Here is a 12,114-nt window from a genome sequence, read left to right on the forward strand (position 1 = left end):
GTGATTTCCATCTCGCAGATTTTGGTTCCGGGCGGTTACTGCGACTTTCCCCGCTTCGTTCAAATTTTGCAGAGTGCACGTTTACCGTGCCAACTCAATTTGAATCCCGTTTGTATTCTATTTTTTGGGGCGGGATCCATTTTCAGTTGGAATTACATTCTATATACATCATTTTTTTATATATACTTTCAAAAGCACAACACCATTTATACATAAATATGGTTTACAAATGGCATGATCTTATATTCATAAGGTTGTATCCATCAATTTGGATTTTCAAATATTTGAAACCACTTTATGTTGAAATCCAATGTATGCATTCCTCGCTAACTGTCTCCAATTAATGTGTGTTTCATGCGGGTTTTTTTTACTTCTCAAATATATAATGTGTTTCACACACGCAACATATAGTGTAATCCCGTTTAGACATTAATTGCATATAAACCATGCATTGTTTGTAATTGAAGAATCTATGGATCACCAATATTGATAAACTATATAACATTACACATGTGCCCAAATTCAAATGAATATGCATGTTTGATACACCAATTTGCGTTATGATATTATCAATGTCGTGATCTCCAGTTTAAATATTTGAATCCCCTTTAATCCAGATATTCATCTCATATAGCTATCACTCATGCTTATATAGGACTATCTCTCTGGACCTATACGCGTTCATCGTCTCTCAGGTATCTCTCGTGCTACCTGTATGTCGACAATGATCTTTTATCTTCGTAACACACTGATGGTACTCTCTCCCTCGACCTTCATCACTCTATCTCTCTCTAAGTATATCTCGCTCCCTGCTATGTGTCTCTAACTATGATTCTCCATGTGGAATCTCTTTCTCTCACACAAACACAAAACTTTGTCTCCCGGGGTCTCATTTCTCTCTACTATTCCCATGTGTGCCACTTGCACACCCCTCATACAGAGATGTCTTTCGCTCCTTAGATATGAGAACCTACGACTCTTCCTCATCAATATCTCTTTCTCACACACAAACACAAACTCTGTCTCCCAGGGTCTCATATTTCTCCATTGTTCTCTTGTATGTCGCTCACACACACCCTCTCTCCCTAGAGATATCTTGTGTTCCCTCGTATGTCTCTAGCTATCACTCTCGTTGTGAAATATCTTTCTCTCTCGCAGACACAAAACTCCGTCTCTCTGGATCTCATTTCTCTCTGATATCTGTTTGTATGTGACTCACACGCACCCTCTCTCTATCTCTCTCACACCCACACACATAACCCAGCCTTCTGACCCACTCAACTCCTATCTCTAACGCACACTAGCTAGCATCTTTATCTTTCTATTTATCTGTTTCTCCATCAACCTTCTTTCTCGCCCTCACTCTTGATTCCTATCACGCATACTACATATGTTTCTCTCTACATGCAGTCAAGTGCCCTCTCACACACATATATAACTTCACCCTTTGAACCACCCGACGGTCATCTCCAACACCCAAACTAGCGGATGTCCCTCTAGCTAGCATCTCCATCTCTGTATCTATCTGTAGTTTCTCCGTCAACATTTCTTTCTCGCACGAAGTCTTGCTTCCTATCACCCACACTATATATGTCTCTCCATACATATGCATTTATAGGTTGGTCTCTTTTGCACAATCGTTGCGCCTCACTCCCTCTGCTCGCCATAGATGCATGCTCCAGCCCATGCCACTATCTCTTAAAGACAAAAACACATGCTCAATTGTCCGGACTTCTTCCATGCATTCTCACATGCATGCATATTGTCATACCGATCCGTCTCTCCCATGTCGTTGATCTTATGACTTATGTCTTCTTTCTTTTATCTCGATCATGCGCGCGCACACACACACATCCCATGTATACATGTATACCTCTCACACATGCACGTTCAAGGTCTCTATGTCTCCATAGTAGTTAATTACCCTCAATCCTAACGCCACATCGAATCGTTCTCCTGTTTTGTGCACATAACTTCCGCCTGGATGGGTAAAACACACACTCACACTTAACAATCTCCTTCTAGCTACCCCCCCCCCCCCCGCCTCTCACTCTTCCCCTATATCCCCGAAACCAATAAGACCATCCCTTAGTTTAATTCCTGCCTACATGCACCATCGATATATAGTAGTCTTCCTCGGTGTCTCTCGAACAAACACGTTATCTCAAAGTCGACTCCTCTCACGCCCACACACCTTCTCTCCCCTCTCTACGGGCATTTTCTCTCTCGCACCCCATCGTTGGTGGCCTCTGCCATACACATCACCTCTCTATGATGAAAGCCATGCACACTTAAATTATATCCGCCACAAAGGACCCCGCGACACACACACACACACGTGCACGCACCCCCCAACACACCCACACACTAAGACTCCATCTCTCTCTCACACACACACACAAACACACACATGCAAGCACGCAAGCACGCACGCCCCCCCCCCCACACACACTAAGACTCCATCTCTCTCCCTCTCTCACACACACACAAACTAAGACTCCATCTCTCTCTCCTCTCTTTCTCTCTCTCTCACACACACACACTAAGACTCCATATCACACACATGCTCTAGGCGGAGCATTTGTTCCTGCCACCCTTCATCCAACCTTACCCGTATGATAAACAATCACCTTTATTTACTTGCATAACGTGGACAAATTCCAGTTTAATTTAGTAGTCAGCAAACTTATCATCTGTACCCTTATAAAAAATGAGTTGGTGGTGATGGTGTGCCTGCCATCTTGTAATACAGACCGTATGATCTATATCTGAGGATAAAGCAAACTGTGATAATTTTACAAAAGATACCGGCACCTCTCTCCACATCATTATCTCTCGCAACCTCATTGCTCAGCAATTAAAAAAGGAATAAGTCTTGGAACAATCTAGCATGCATGGTGGCCGCTGCCGCCTGCCGGCGCCGTCCATCCCCATGCCTCCACCCATTCCGACCACCAGTCACCACCATGCTCCACTCCTCCTCGCCTTATCTCTCATCTTTCATTTTTTTCGATGACATTCTCGAGATACCAGTTTTCCGATAAAATTCTTGAGATATCACTAGTTTTTACACATGGGATTACTCCTGCATGGGTCAATCACAACAGGTGTTCTGTAAAAAATGCATATTGATGTTCTGTGCAATGCACGAGAATCTTGCTTGTAATTATATAACGCAAATCACGAGCAGGAAGTGACATTTTTTTGACACAACCACGTTAACATGGCCACGTAAATCACTAGCTAAAGTAAATACCATTATACTTATATCCCGATGCAAAAGGTTGAGTACATGTCCGAAGAGTAGAGTCGCACACACGCACTCTGTCTCTCAGAATCTCTCTCACACACACACCAGTTACGTGACGCCCACCTAAGCAGACACGTATGTTACAATTTGTGCACCCGCGTGTACACGTGATGCTGCGCATTTATTTAAGCCGGAAGGCGAACCCAAACAGTAGCTGCATTCATTCCCCTCCCGCCGCCTCTTCTCTGGTCGCCGTCGCCCGGTAGCCATGTGCCGGCCGAAGGTAACAACATAAGCCATACTCCCGCCGGAGCGGCGCTTTAATATGGAAATTTTAGTGGTCATGCATGCATCTTTTTGTGCTAGCACTCCTATACTCCCTCCGGTCCTGTTTAGTTCGCACATAAGATTTGACTGAAGTCAAGCCTCGTAAAGTTTGACCAACTTTATAGAAAAAAGTATCAACATTCACAATCCGATATCAATACCAATAGATGTGTGATGACTTAAAGTTTCATATTGTATAACTTTAGCATGACAGATATTGATATTTTTCATATAAATACGGTCAAACTTTGTGAAGTTTGACTTCAGAGAATTCTAACATGCAGAGTAAAAAGGACCGGAGGGAGTATAAGGGTTGACCGGTCGCTTCCCGCGGACGTGCGCGGGCGGTGGAAGAGGAAGGAGAAGGGAAGCGGGCTGTGGAGTAACGTTTTTTACCACAATTTCTTAGGAAACTGAGTGCAATAATTGAGTAGTTTTGCAAACTACCAGTACTACACCTGAAACGGTTCAAAACCTATACTCCCTTGCCAGCGCACGCTTCCCGCGTGAAACGGTCAGCGTCCCCTGGAGCGTCAGTGCCGCATTAATGCCCGGCCAGAGCGGAGGCGACCTCTCACTGGCGCCGGCATTGAAGTGGCGCGACGACCGAGAGAGCGCCGCTGCCCGGTGCACATGACTACTCCGCATCGAGACTGGCCATAGGCCCTGTTTGGATCCATGGGTTAGAGTTAGTTTGAGCTAGTTGGGGCTCAAATAGCCCTAAAATATCCAAGCATGAGGGTTTAAATTGGAACAAGTTGCACCGAACCCACCAAAAAAAAACTATCCCACCCAAGAGGTGCTAACTGGAGATAGTTCTCATTGGGACCACTAAAAAATTACTTTTCTCTCTCCATGAAGTGCATTTATTGTCAATCTAACCCTGTCACCCAAACACCTCTTTGGCTACAGTTAGTTCAGGGTTAGTCATGAGTTAGTCTAACCTCTAGCTAAGTTAGAGTATCAAACAGGAGCAGTATAGGACATGCAAGTGTCTCAAAGCATACAGGCAAATTCGTACGTGAAAGGACTTTTTCTTTTTGAAAACGGAACGTGAAAGGAATTTTTTTAGAATGCTCTTGGCATGTCGCTAACATGTGATAGTTAACCGACCTCAATAGACGGCAGAAACGCCAGCCCGCCGCACTTTGATAGAGATGAGGAGGGAGAAGCGATACAGGCTGCTGGATTACTAGAGATAGGTGTCGCACGGAAGCCAAGAAATATGGTGATAGTGTGGGTTAGCCATGTACTAGTATGATACTACACTGGGTTGTCGTGTTTCGTACTCTTCCAGTCCACTGTGGAGATGATTGGTTAATTTTATATCACTAAATAATATTAAATATTATGAGTGCAGACGCTCCACCACGAGGCTCCTTGCTCCTTCTCGGTCGTCCGGAATCTATGTTCTTCCACTCTATTTTTTTATGTGAGCTTTGTTCATCCTTTTGCCAACACGCGAGACATCTAGCATCAAGGTGCACGTGTTATGCAAGGATAGTTCCATCTATATGAAGAACACGTGGGACTGGAACTACGAGACGAACATGTACCCAGGAGTGGACGTACGAACCTGAGTAATGTAGCGCAATAAGTGAAGTAGAAAGGCACAAATGGTATGAACATGCGTGGTATATAGGGTGTGTTTGGTTGCATTCTCGTCTCAGCATAGTTGTTCCCTCTTCATGCATGCTCAACTCAACACCCCTCTTCATGCATGGTTCTAGTGTATTTGTGCTAAACTAGTGTGGACTCATGCACCCTCCATACACTCTACCAAACACCCAAAAGTAGGTCGAGAAGGGAACTCTTGGGCGGCATTTGTCTCTTACTACGTACTACCACTAAATGTTGTACGTGCAATGTACGGTGATGTTATGGAGTACGTGCCTAAGTACTCTACTACTACTATATTAGTTGGAGGCACATATTAACTTTTATATTTTTTACGTGTATGCCCCGAGACCTTCCAACTAGACGTGTCTTTGTCTCTAGGTCGCACTTTGTATCGTTCATACCACTAAGTACTACTACGTGTGGTCTCCGACCCAGAAGTGGAAGAAGTGGAGACGCTCTACCACGCTGTTTTTTTTACGCTGGGCTCTACCACGTTGTTCATGTCCCACTCCTTTCGCTGACATGTGGTACATCCAGCACGTGCCGTGTTTGGCACCCTTTGTCGTAAGAGTTGAAATGCTAGCATTCATCAGAAATAAAAAATAATTATAAATTGGCAGTGATACTATTTTTTTGCAAACCAATCAGCAGTGATACTATACCACGTGGTTTCCTTGCTCCTCGATATTGGAAAGAATACTTCTGTTCGCCAACATGTGGGACGTCGACCATCCTGGTCCACTTGCCATGCACGCAGAACTCCAAGGGAGTCACCCAAGTTGTCGCGCTGCAGTAACAATGACTAATGAGCCGTCAAATCATAGGCCCACTTCCCACTTTGAAGTTGCTTGGACGAAGGAACCATCATGACTTCGTTGAATTCCGCTTCTTGAAGAAAACTACTGTACCAGCAGTACTGCTAGCTACAGTAGTTACTCCAACAGAGGCCTCCTTTCGTTCATAGGATAGGAATATGAAAATCATAGGAAGTGAGATGACATGCATCTCAATTCCTATAGAGAAAGAGACGCCATTTGATGCTTAGGATAGGAATTTTTCCATTTAGTTTAGGCCAATGTACTAGTAATTTGCTCTAAAAACTACAGTAGTAACTAGTAGTACTGGTACATGCTCGTACTCAGATACACACATACACACACTAACTACCAGTACTACTACTTCTCACATGCTGGCCAGACGCCATCGTTCTCCTTCCCGGCTTTGTCGGCGACACCCCACCGTGCTTGGATCTTCGCCGACCTCTCTGCAGCAGCGCGTGCGTCCTTTTCTTTCTTGCGGCGCCGGGCCTCTTTTTCTTGAGTGCTTTCTGACTTTTCCGCTCCCTCTGTGCGGCTTTGGTCGCCTCTTGCTCTACCGCCCATTCGGCCTTGGCATCTTCAAATTCCTCCCACATAGTTGTGAGGTCGCGAGCGGCGATGAACTCGGCACGGCGGGATGCCATTGCTTCCCTACCATTTTGTGTGCGGTCGTGGGCAGCGAGGAACTCGGCGCAGCGGGATGCCATCGCTGCCTTACCGGTTAGTTTGCGGCGCGGTGGCATGAACGACGCTTGGTGAGAGTTCTGGGGTGGAGTGGCCGGACAACCGTATAGTGCATTGGTTTGTCAAGAGCTCAAGGATAGAAGACGAAGCAAATTTGGATTCCCCTTCAATCATGGTCATTTATTACCGAGTAAAATGCATTGGCGGTCATCGAACTTGTCTTGATAGCCCACTTTGATCATTATATATGAGATATGGTGATTATACGGTCGCTGGCTCAGCGTATAGCTCCGTATTTGTCTAGTTGACCAGTCAAACAGTCCGCATGCGCCTCATCAGCTCGTGTTCTTTATCTATCTACGCGGGCCTACCTGTCAATGGAGAAAGAAATACTGTAAAACCCAAAATTATGCTAGAGTCCGTACCGCTTCCGGAGCCCGCTCTCACCGCCTTGGCCCCTCAAGACGCCAGCTGCCCGCCGCATGCATGCATAGCAAGTAGTACTCCTTATGTGGAGGAGAGAGAGGCATTGACAAAGTCAAGGAGTGGGCTATGCAAGAGCCTGTCTCTACACGTGCTCCTAGGTATAAAGAAATAATTCTAAAAAAGGCATAAAAAACAATTGTGTCTTAAAAAAAGAAAGGTAAAAAACATTTGAGAGGAAATAGATAGAGAGAAAGTGAGAAAAAGGTGTAACCTTGTGACGCCCCCGATTTAATCGTACACTAGTCATACACGCAAATGTGTACGATCAAGATCAGGGACTCACGGGAAGATATCACAACACAACTCTACAAATAAAATAAGTCATACAAGCATCATATTACAAGCCAGGGGCCTCGAGGGCTCGAATACAAGAGCTCGATCATAGACGAGTCAGCGGAAGCAACAATATCTGAGTACAGACATAAGTTAAACAAGTTTTCCTTAAGAAGGCTAGCACAAACTGGGATACAGATCGAAAGAGGCGCAGGCCTCCTGCCTGGGATCCTCCTAACTACTCCTGGTCGTCGTCAGCGGGCATCACGTAGTAGTAGGCACCTCCGGTGCAGTAGGGGTCGTCGTCGACGGTGGCGTCTGGCTCCTGGGCTCCAACATCTGGTTGCGACAACCAAGAAGAAGGAAAGGGGGAAAGGAGGGAGAAAGCAACCGTGAGTACTCATCCAAAGTACTCGCAAGCAAGGAGCTACACTACATATGTATGCATTGGTATCAACTGGAATAAGGCTATCATAGGTGGACTGAACTGCAGAATGCCGGAATAAGAGGGGGATAGCTAGTCCTTTCGAAGACTACGCTTCTGGCAGCCTCCGTCTTGCAGCATGTAGAAGAGAGTAGACTGAAGTCCTCCAAGTAGCATCGCATAGCATAACCCTAACCGATGATCCTCCCCTCGTCGCCCTGTGAGAGAGTGACCACCGGTTGTATCTGGCACTTGGAAGGGTGTGTTTTATTAAGTATCCGGTTCTAGTTGTCATAAGGTCAAGATACAACTCCAAGTCGTCCTGTTACCGAAGATCACAGCTATTCGAATAGATTAACTTCCCTGCAGGGGTGCACCACATACCCCAACACGCTTGATCCCATTTGGCCGGACACACTTTCCTGGGTTATGCCCGGCCTCGGAAGATCAACACGTCGCAGCCCCACCTAGACCAACAGAGAGGTCAGCACGCCGGTCTAAACCTAAGCGCACAGGGGTCTGGGCCCATCGCCCTTAGCACACCTGCACGTTGCGTACGCGGCCAGAAGCAGAACTAGCCCCCTTAATACAAGAGCAGGCTTACGTTCCAATCCAGCGCGCGCCACTCAGTCGCTGACGTCACGAAGGCTTCGGCTGATACCACGACGTCGGGATACCCATAACTACTCCCGCGTAGATGGTTAGTGCGTATAGACCAAATGGTCAAACTCAGATCAAATACTCAGATCTCGTTAAGCGTGTTAAGTATCCGTGAACGTCGACCAGGGCCAGGCCCACCTCTCTCCTAGGTGGTCGGAACCTGCCCTGTCGCTCCGCCTCAAAGATCCACTCACGGGTGCTCCTCAAGCCGACCCGTCTTTAGTCACCACATGTATCCTGTATAAAGTATATAGTATATACCCGTGATCACCTCCCGAGTGATCACGGCCCGATAGTATAGCACAGCAGACGGAAAAGAATGTAGGGCCACAGATGGAAATACTAGCATCCTATACTAAGTAAGCAGGATTGCAGGTAAAGGTATCAACAGTAGTAGCAAGGACAGGCTATGCATCAGGATAGGAATAACGAAAACAGTAACATGCTACACTACTCTAACGCAAGCAGTATAGAGAAGATTAGGCGATATCTGGTGATCAAAGGGGGGGGGCTTGCCTGGTTGCTCTAGCAAGAGAGAAGGGTCGTCAACCCCGTAGTCGTACTGGGTAGCAGCGGCGTCGGTCCCGGTGTCTAGCGAGAGAAGAGGGGGGAGAAACAATGAATACCATGTAAACAGATGCATATGGATGCATGACATGACAAGTAACGATGCTAGGCGTGCCCTAACGTGGTATGAGGTGGTACCGGTTAAGGGGGGAAACATCCGGGAAAATATCCCCGGGGTTTCGTGTTTTCGGGCAGAGGAGCCGGAGGGGAAAAGTTGCGGGTTCGATAGGTTAGGGGTGTGTGGCGGACGAACGGACTGCGTATCCGGATTCGTCTCGTCGTTCTGAGCAACTTTCATGTATAAAACTTTTTCATCCGAGCTACGGATTATTTTATATTAATTTTTAAAGATTTAATCAATTTCCCAAATTATTTGTATTTCAAAATTAATAGACAAAATGCTATGGGTACCCAGTCCTGTGTACACAAAATGTACACAAAGGCTGACATGTGGGCCAGTGGACCCAGTTGACCAGTCAAACTTTGACTGGTCAACAGGAGGGTGGGGCCTCCTTGTCATTGACTCATTGAACTAGTGAGGTAGTTAATTAGTTAACTAAGCAATATTAATTAAGTTAATTAACTATTAAATTAATTAATTAATTATTAAATATATTTAGTTATTTTGAAATTCTTTTTTTTTCTAACAGGGGGCGGGCCCCACTAGTCATACCCACAAGGGGCATTAGCACTTAATCTAATCCGGGGGTTATCCCCACTAATCCAACAGTGGACCGGCTGGACTCGTGCGGGCACGCGGCGCCAACGGCGGTCGGGGCGGCGCCAGGCAATGGCAGCAGCTACTGCAACAGCAGCAACAGTAGCAGGCGACGACGGCCTGATGGAGCGATGCGGGGGGGGGGGTTGCAGCAGCAGAAGTGACCGGAGGTGCGGGGCTCCGGTGGTGGCGGGGCTACCAGGGGAGCGAAGGCAGAGCCGGCGAGGTCATGGCACGCACGTGGCCAGCGCCACGGTCGGGGCTCCGGCGCGGCGGAGGCGCACGGGGCCGCAGCAGGGGGAGCAGCACTCGGGCGGAGGCAGCATGGCACGACGGGTCAACTGCGGGGCCGGCGATGAGCGGGCGCGGTGGTGCGGGGACCGCAAGGTGAGGGGGAGGGCCGCGCGCGAGTGGGAGAGCGCGAGCGTGGCTGATCCGGCGACGGGAAAGAGAGAGGTTGAAGAGGAGGTGCTCACGTTCAGAGCAGGGGATCGGGCAGCGAGGCTTGAGGTAGTCCGGCGAGGAGGAGGATGGGGACGGGCGGCGAGCTGGTGCTGATCCAGCGACGGAGCTCGGCGGCGGGGCAGCGCACGCGAGGCGGCGCCTGGCGCCGGAGATGACGACGCGTCGGTGGTGGTTGCGCGGGCTTCGGGCGGCGGCGCCCAATCGGCGAGGGGCGGCGCGGATCGATCCGGCGACCTCGGGGTTGGTGACGGGGCAAGGCGACGGCGGCGATGCGGGTGGGGGCTGGCGGAGCGCCGGCGTTGGGTGGTTCGGGGGGGGGGAACGGCGGTGGTCTCCTCCCGATCCAGATCGGGGGAGAGGGGGATATTTCGGGGGGGTGGGGGCTGTCGGTGGGGAGTGGGGGGGAGGAGTGGATAAGGGAGAGGACGTGGGGGCCGACCTGGGCCGGCCTGGTTGGCACGATGGCCAGCTGGGCCGCGGTCCAGCAGGGGGGGGGGGCTTTCTCCTTTTTTTTGTTAGTTTAGTTTTTTTTATTTATTTTCTTTTCTGTTTTAATTCATTTTAAGTATTTAGGTCTTTTACAAAGGCATGGATCCCACACCATAAATTCCTAGGAATTTATTTGCACACCCCGAACATTTTGTCTTAAATTTTGAAAAGTTTTTATTCTTTGGTTGATTTTGAATTTGAATTTGAATCAGTTTCGAACTAGCACGAGACTAGGAACAGTAATCGAGGTGACGTGGCATCATTAGCAGAGGTTCACTGTAGCTTAATTACCCGGGCGTTACAAAACTCCTCCACTACAAGAAATCTCGTCCCGAGATTTAGGAGGTAGAAGGAAACAACGCGGGGTATTCATCACGCAGGCGATCCTCGCGTTCCCAAGTGGCTTCGTCTTCAGAGTGATTCGACCACTGGACTTTGAGGAATTTGATCGCCTTCTGACGTGTGCGGCGTTCAGCTTGGTCGAGAATGCGGACCGGATGCTCTTTATAGGAGAGGTCTTGTTGCAATTCAAGCACTTCATGATCCACTGCTCGAATTGGGTCCTTGAAGCAGCGTCGGAGTTGTGACACATGGAACACATCGTGCACCTGAGAAAGGTTCGGCGGAAGCTCCAGTTGATATGCCACTTTACCACGCCTTTCGAGAATAGTGAAAGGACCAATATAGCGGGGAGCTAGCTTTCCCTTGATCCCGAAGCGGTGAGCACCCTTCATTGGTGTAACTCGAAGATAAGCCTTTTCGCCAGGTTGATAGACCATGTCTTGGTGATGACGGTCATACTGACTTTTCTGACGTGACTGAGCAGTCTTGAGATTCTCGCGAATAATGCGAACTTGTTCTTCGGCCTGTTGTATAATATCCGGACCAAAGAGTGGACGTTCCCCAGTTTCTGACCAGTTCAGAGGGGTTCGACACTTTCGTCCATATAGCACTTCGAAGGGGGACATCTTTAGACTAGCTTGATAGCTATTATTATAAGAGAACTAGGCATATGGAAGAGATTCCTCCCATTTCTTGCCAAATGAGATTACACAAGCTCGAAGCATGTCTTCGAGAACTTGGTTGACACGTTCAACCTGTCCTTGCGACTGGGGATGGAACGCAGTACTGAACGATAGATGAGTCCCCATAGCTTCTTGGAAACTCGCCCAAAACCTTGAAGTGAATAAGCTGCCACGGTCTGAACTGATAACCAGTGGGATACCGTGAAGTGAAACAATTCTAGCCATGTAGAGAGTAGCAAGCTGACTAGCAGTGATTGTCTCTTTGACCGCCAGGAAATGGGCAACTTTGGAAAGCCGGTCAATGACGA

The sequence above is a fragment of the Triticum urartu genome, chromosome 3A, assembly GCF_056163025.1.
Source record: "Triticum urartu cultivar PI428250 chromosome 3A, HENAU_Tu73, whole genome shotgun sequence".
In the NCBI taxonomy this organism is placed as follows: domain Eukaryota; kingdom Viridiplantae; phylum Streptophyta; class Magnoliopsida; order Poales; family Poaceae; genus Triticum; species Triticum urartu.